The following is a 7,620-nucleotide window of genomic DNA, read 5'->3' as shown; positions in this document are numbered from 1 at the left end:
ATGATCATACCAGTGGAGTGGCTATAGTTGGAAGTTGATACATGCATCCAACTTCCCTAGCTCCAAGCTACTTTGTTACACCTCTGTGTTCAATCCTTCAGAAGTGGCATACAACATCTTGGAGTTAAATTGTGAGCTTAACTAAATGCTTACCCAAAGAAATAAGGAATCCCTGTACTCCTTCCATAAGCATTCAGGCCTTGGGTCCATCACCACTTGTCAGCTTGTTGCCCTTCTGGGAAGTTGGTACAGAGAACTAGAAATTGCCTTTGGTTGGCTTGATTTACTTGAGACTGATAATACCTTACTCTTAAAAAAGACCAATAGTAAATTGCTTTCTCTTAGGAGAACATATGAACTGGAGCAGGGGAAAGTGACTTAATTGTTAGTCTTAGTTCACAAATGATGGTAGATAAAAACTTAAGCAAGTTCAAGTTTCCCCTCCTTGTCAAGGGTGGTTATGTTCCACACAGACTTAATGTCAAATTTTGTTCAGGGGATAATGTCAAGTATTTAACCACAATCCTCATTCTCATATTCCCGGAAACCTTTATACAAGTCTGTCATGTAAATTAGCAGCCCTCTTGAATACCTAAAATATCTATCCAGACTCTGCTGACCAAAATAGCCAAAGCCTCATTAAGAAAAATAATCTCCCTTCTTTTCTTTTTTCCCAAACATGCAATAGTTTGACAAGCAATGGAGAAAACCATGCTGAATGTATTATTTTTAATCATCTTATGTCCTATGTTAGATCAGAACAAGCCCATATAGATGCTGAACAAAGGCCCACTTCAAGCTAAAGTAATTGAAGCTAATATTCCAAACCCAGAACAACTTGGGTTCAGGCCAGGACATGGAACTGAAACCACTTCACTAACAGTGATGAATGATCCCTTGCTAAATGGAGGGCATGCATCCTTTCTGAAATGTGTGGACCTTACAACAGCATTTGAGGCTGACAGCCATGAAAGAGTCCTCCCGAGCAAAAGCCAGACAAAACTAAAATGTGTTCACACACTCTGGTATTGATGGAACAGTACAAAAGCCCTTGGAAAGAAAAGAAAAAAAGGGGGGGGGGGGGAACAGTTTAATCAACAGAGGGCACATCTACATGAGATGCTATGTCACCGTAGCGACACACTATGGCGAAGTAGCTTGTCACTATGGCAACATAGCATCAGTGGGCACAAACCATGATGCCAACATTACATTGCTGTAATGACAAGCTACCTCATTATAGCACGTTGCTATGGGGATGAAGCAGCTAAAAATAACTGCACCACTGGGATAGCACTGTACACATGTAGATGCACCCAGAACAAAATAAAAACACACTGAACTTAAATCAAATAAATATTGGTAATGCAATATTAAAACAGAAAGACTAATCATGACTGAGGGAGATAACAGGGTTCAAAGTGTGTTGTAAAAAGGTTGGAGCCTTTCCTGAGTGAATAGTGATAGGAAAACTGTTTGATCCCAAATGACCTCTTACTTGTCTAGTAATACATATGTTTAAATAGTTCTTGCAGCAGGGATGAGAACTCAGGACTTCTCAGTGAGCTGAGTGTAGTACACTCTTTTGCTTTCTTCTTGTACTACTTATGAAGTTTTGATTAAACAGTCAGAGCTTAAAAAAGAAGAAGAAGAAACAGCTCTGGTAGGAACAGCCAGAGCTCACAACTCTCCCTATTTTCATGGGATTTGCTATATCTACATTTTCCCTTTCTTGCACTCCTGGTCCCTTGAATTTTTTTTACTGTTGGCTGCCTAGCAAGCTAACATCAATAGGAAAAGAAGCATCTAAATCAAGCCTGCAGTCTGGTGGTTGGGCACTCTCTAAGGAACTGAAAGATGTGGGTCTAAATTTTAGCAGGAGTGGAGAGGTTGGGAAGGGGAAAGGGATGACTGACTTCCTGAGCAAGGGCTCTTACTACTGGGAAATTGGGCATAAGGTGGCTATCATTAAAAAAACAAAACAAAAAACCAAGTGTGAACGGCATTCTCAGTTATATAGTCAATGCTTCTCTCTGCTGGGAATCCTGGTCCAGATAGAAACTTCCCCTCCAGACAGTCTGGATCTTGAGATGATAAAAGTGCCAGTAAGCAACTCTGGGTCAGATACCTAACTTCAGAGAAGAAGCAGAGATTCAGATACAGGAAATGTACAGCATTCCTTCTTGGTTAACTGTACATGTCTCCATTTAGCAGGTGATCTGTATCACCCCCTTGGAAGGCAGCTAAGTCTTCATATTAAGTGAATAGGGCTCTTAGACACTTAATGCTGTCAGTTTGGATCACTCCCCTGGAACAAGGTAATCAACTTTACAAATTGCATCTTCTCTGGAGTTATCACACCTCAACCCGAAGAGAATGCTGCAGTGCATCTCTTTAGGAAGACAGGCTACCATGGGTACACTGAATTTGTCCTCTGCTCTTAATACTGGCTTCCAGTAGTAAAGTTCAAGGCCACATGCTATCTAAAAGATCACTTAAATCTCTGGATGAAAAATGGAGCTCCCAACTCTGCACTTGTGAAATTAAATTTTCTATGCCATATAAAGGTTTTCTGTTTAGGAGATGGAGACCAGTCTAACACTTTTGAGTGACCTCCCACAGAAACAAAGGACCATCAAACCTCACCACCTTCTGCTCCAAGTGCAAAGTACAATGCTTCAGTCTTGCTTTTTCTAAAATCAGTACACAGAAGCAGTTACATTAAAAAAAACCCCTCAAGCTAACACCATACTAAAACAAAATATTCCACCACATAGTATTTTCCTCTAGGGAGAAGATGAAAAAAATTAACTACATGTGACCGATGTTATTCACACTGCTTTAATATACTGCTAGAAAGAATTGAGACACTACAGTAATGAGGGTGATATAAGAAGCTGTATAGAATTGAATGGACAGTAACCCTGAGAGCTGCATAACACAAGCCATGTACCAAGAAGATCAGACACAAAATATCTTGCTCCTGTTCTCCCAAAGTAACACTCTGCAGGACATGGGTTTTAATTTGGCTCTTAAACAGCAGGCTCTGCTTCCCTTCTGTATGATGACTTGTTACATAACCAGCATGCAAGGCTAAAAATGCTATATATCCTGGATAGTATCTGCATCTAACTGGATTAAAATTTGAAGCTAATAAATCATGCTCTGTCAAAGTAACTTCTATGGCTCCCATATGTGAGAAAACTACACAGACTGGTGAATAATGTTAGAAATCAAAAGGAGTCTGAATTTTATTTATCCAGTTTAACAGTGCATATCACAACTCTTCATCTAAACCCAGGAAAACTATTCTGTTGTAGTCTTTCCACTGCACTTAGTTGCTGATGAAAAAAATTAGTATCTCCATAAGGCTGGCAGACCATGAGTACCACACTACAATACAGAGTTGTTCTAAAGAGTCACCACAGACTCAAGTGTTGAAAACCTTCAATAAGAATCAGTGTAATTACACTACTGAGTTAGTCTCAACTAAGCTAGTAAGGAAGTGGAAAAGTGTCTCTAGTTAAGGGTGGTAGAGAGGGAAAGTAGAAGAGATCTTGGAAGCAAAAGCCCTGCAACACCCAGAATTGGGCTGGATGTTTTGATTTACTTTCTATTTAATGTTTGGGAGACTATAATAAATAAAGGGATCAAGTTTTCAGGCTATGTCAGGGTCTACAGGTTCTTTTCAAGTTGCATAGAGATTGATCCTGTTTGAACTGGTACTTACTTTATTGGTTATTTTAAGGCATTTTCATAACTAATCAGTTACAAGTTCTACTAATTACAAATATGAAACAAGTGTCATATTTTATTTTGTGTGTCATGGTCACTTCATTCCTCATTGTAAAATTTACGTGGTTTGATTCATTAGTTTATGTTACAGTCTAGGATTTCCTTTTCCTGAAATAAAATGTATTCCCAACTAATAATAATTTGCGAGAACCATGCCTTGTTCTAAGTGGATGCATTTTCTGATATGTAGTGAGGAGGATGATAGGAATCATATATTTTTTTTAAAAACCACCACAGTGCTTTCATTTCTTATTGACATTCACCAGTGCCATAGCACATAAAGATTTTTCACAGTTTTCATAACATTTTCTTAACTATTAGATATGCTTCTTGTGGGTTTTTTAGTTAAATATATTCCAATGCATACTTCATTTGTTGGAGACAAAGCAAAAAAAGGAAAAAAATTGTTGAGCTTCTTATATTTTCTGTAAATGAAAGCTGCTACTCTCTGAAGTTTCCTTCCTAAATCAGTTCTGTGGCCTGTGATATTTGAAAACAAAACCAAACAATAAAACAATCCCCCAAAAACCCTTTCACTCATTTTGATTTCTTGTAAAAATAATTTCTTAGTGGAAAGACAAAAACACAGAGAACTGAAAGAGAGGACAGATCTTCATTTACAGGCCTACACTTGGGACTCTTAACTCATTAAAGATGACTCTTAACCCTTAAAGTCCCCCTCCAATGGGCATTTTGGTATTAGCAATAGAATAAGCGTAGTGAAATTTAGTCCTAAAGTATTTATATTCAAACCTCAATATCAAATATACTATAATATATATATACAGGAATGGAAGACATGTTAGACCCTCAGAAATGAGAGGAGTAAAACAAGGAATCACATTACTCATAATGAGAAGAAGAAATAAAAGAAAAATAGCTGTTAAGATTCAATGGGTTTGATCTGGCAAAGCACAGCAGAGAGTGCTGTATGCACAGGTAAAAGATGAAAAAGTACCGAGAAGGTCCTGATTCTCCATTTGTTTCTTATGATACTAACCAGGTATGTATGAACCTAGGAACATAGGACCAGAAGGGGCTTTCTGAACTCATCAAACTCCCTAAGGGTATGCATACACATTTATGGTACCTGATTTATGATCATGTGGCTCACTTTTTAAGTCATCTGGTCATAGATTGGGCTGGAGGTGAGGCCTGGGAGCTACCGTGTCTACAGGAGGAAGGGGTGGGAGTGAGGTTTGGTGGGCCTGTGCGAATAGTTGCCTATCCAGGGATGGGGGCTAAAAATTGCCCAGTCAGGATGAGGGGAGTAGGAAAAGTACAAACTCTAATTCAATTGATTTAAGCCTGCATGTGTTCAGAGAGAGAGAGAGAGAGAATTATTCAATATATGTGGCCCTACTTTTAAAAAAAATTGCAAAACTTAGTCTTATTTCATATGCTATAGTCAATGAACAGTTGGATATGAAAAAGATAGTTGTTTTTTGTTTTTTCCCGTCTCTTGCTTTTGCTGCTGCTGTTCAGGGTTTTCAGTCTTATCTCCTAGATTTTCTCAAAAATCTTTGAAATAAAACATAGGTCTCAAATAATACAGATTTAGGCTTTTTTATATCTCTCCTAACTAAAAAACCCCTAAAAAGGCTGTGTGGGGGAGTTAGAATTCCTGATGGTACTCCCTGCTGTATGTGGAACCGCAGAAAATTGCTACTGCTCTGAGAGGTAGAATAGTGGTCTACACATAGGGGAAAGCAGTGAAGGCTCTGCTTACTCCCCCTGCCTCCTTGCCCTATTAAGAAGGTAATCAAAACAGCAGTGACTATTCTGCTTGAACTATACGGAAACCATTCAGCAAGGACTGCACCTTTCTACCTGTTATCTCCACTGCATGCCTTCTAAAGAGTGGTCAGACTGTAGCTCTAAGTAAATTGCTAGCATCGTTTCTTTTATATCAGAAGCCTTTTTGGGATAGAGCTAAAAAAATTTCATTTTTTTCTGAAAGAAGCTTGGCTTTTCAACCAAATGAATACTGTCACAGACAGTCCCTATTATTCTTGAAAATGGTTGATATTATTTGTCAAAACAATTCATCCCCAAACTGGAAATTTCTCTGTCCTTCTTTCTCTTTTCTCTCCCTCTCTCTATATATTCATTTATTTATTGTACATTCAATAGGGGGGAAATTCCTTCTTGTTCCAGTGCAAAATAAGTTGGTCTAATTAGTCATTTATGCCAAGTTGACTATAATACCATCAGAAACTTGACTAGAGCTAAATTCATTGAATTTGAACTAGTAACTATACTGCCTTATTATTAGTCACCATGCCATATCTTACAGCTGGTTTTCTCCCTTTTCATGCTGTCTGTTTCTTGCAGAACTGATTTGAAAAAGCAACATGTAGCTGCAGCAAGACTTTTTCCTGTATGCCAATTTAATTTCCACAATTCTGCTTTCTTTATCCATATAACAAATCAATGCCTACAGGAGTATTATGCTATCATGGCCAAACTATAAAGGCACTTCATTAGTAAACATACATAAAAATGTTCCTTGAGGGTTATATTTTATTTTTTTTAAATATTCTTCAGTAGATAATGTGAGGCATTTAGGTTTCTGACTAGCAAACCACCATCATAAATATGGACGAGAAAGTATTATACTAGAAAGCTAAAATGTTGCCCTTCAAAAGAACAACCTAATAGAAGAATTAGGTCTGTCTCCTTCTCCACATTATAAACATACAATGGTAAGAAATGTAGAGAAGTAAACATCAAAAGATATGAAGCATTGATCCAGAAGTTACCATGCATAAAATAAGATGTCTTAATTTTATAATACATTATTTCCTCCCATACAAGCCTGGACAGGAAATATTTAAAGTGGGTCTGTGAAGAGGGTGGGTAAAGATACCAGCAAGCAAATATCTCAGGTTTGGATGCAGATCAGGTTAGAGAGACCCAGATTCAAGACCCCTCTTTGCCTAATCCAGAAGTCTAAAGGGAAGTGGGGTCTGTTGCATGTCTAATGAGTGGGATGGCTATTCTAGGATTGGGCCTTTTTTTTGCTCAAAATCAGAGTTCCAACCTAAAACTAAGAAATCTTTTCTACAAAAATTTAAAAGAAAATAGTATATTCCACAAAAATTTAAGGTTTTCAATAGAAAAATCTTTTTGTCCAAAAATACCTAACAGCTCTACTCTAATGTTTCCTTGATGTGGACAGGAAAATATCAATGTTTCACAATATACATCAAAGCCAAACTCAAAGGGTCATCTGTTTTGTACTTCGAAGGGCCGCTATAGTGGAATCTTTAGGTGACTTACAGTTGGTACAGCTACATTTTTCCCATCCTTACTGGTGAATAGGACACATTGAAGGCAATGTAGAAGAGGAAGCTGTTATAAAATGAGATGGAAAACACTGAAATAAAAAATGATACTGTGCTATCAATCTCAGATATGCAAAAGTCAGGACTCAATCCCAAAATGTACTGTATTTACTCGATTCCAAGATGAGGTTTTCTCCTCCAAATGGCATGGAGGAAAAAGCCCCTCATCTTATAATCACATACAACAAAATATTGCTGAACACATTGTCTATCATTAAACTGCCGCCAAAAGCAGCATGTGCTTAGCAGTAGAAACTAGCTATGAAGTTGATTAAATGCAACCAATACTGAGCATGACCTGGCCCATTTTTTTGCTTGTTTCAATGGCCAAATCAGTTCTAAATTCTATTGGGCAAAGGCCAGTAGTCCAGTTCCAAATTTCAACTGAGCAGAGCTCAATTTTTCTAGTTGGTGTGGCTCTACCACTGGGTAATCATCGTCCATCCCAGACCCACCAGTCTGGGGCTTCAGGTACTCC

General features: G+C 38.0%; 1 long non-coding RNA gene across 1 annotated transcript in view; it reads left to right on the top strand.

The window, feature by feature from the left end:
• Nucleotides 1–4,943, top strand: part of LOC109292304 — an 8,812-nt gene extending 3,869 nt beyond the window's left edge. Inside the window, exons 2-3 of the long non-coding RNA XR_002096095.1 lie at nucleotides 1,423–1,428; nucleotides 4,932–4,943. This is a non-coding gene — a long non-coding RNA (uncharacterized LOC109292304). The remainder of the gene's footprint in view (nucleotides 1–1,422; nucleotides 1,429–4,931) is intronic.
• The last annotated feature ends 2,677 nt before the right edge of the window (nucleotides 4,944–7,620 follow it).

Source organism: Gavialis gangeticus, unplaced genomic scaffold, assembly GCF_001723915.1.
Source record: "Gavialis gangeticus isolate Ggan-Ray unplaced genomic scaffold, GavGan_comp1, whole genome shotgun sequence".
Lineage (NCBI taxonomy): Eukaryota > Metazoa > Chordata > Crocodylia > Gavialidae > Gavialis > Gavialis gangeticus.
This window is presented reverse-complemented; position numbering and strand designations above follow the sequence as displayed.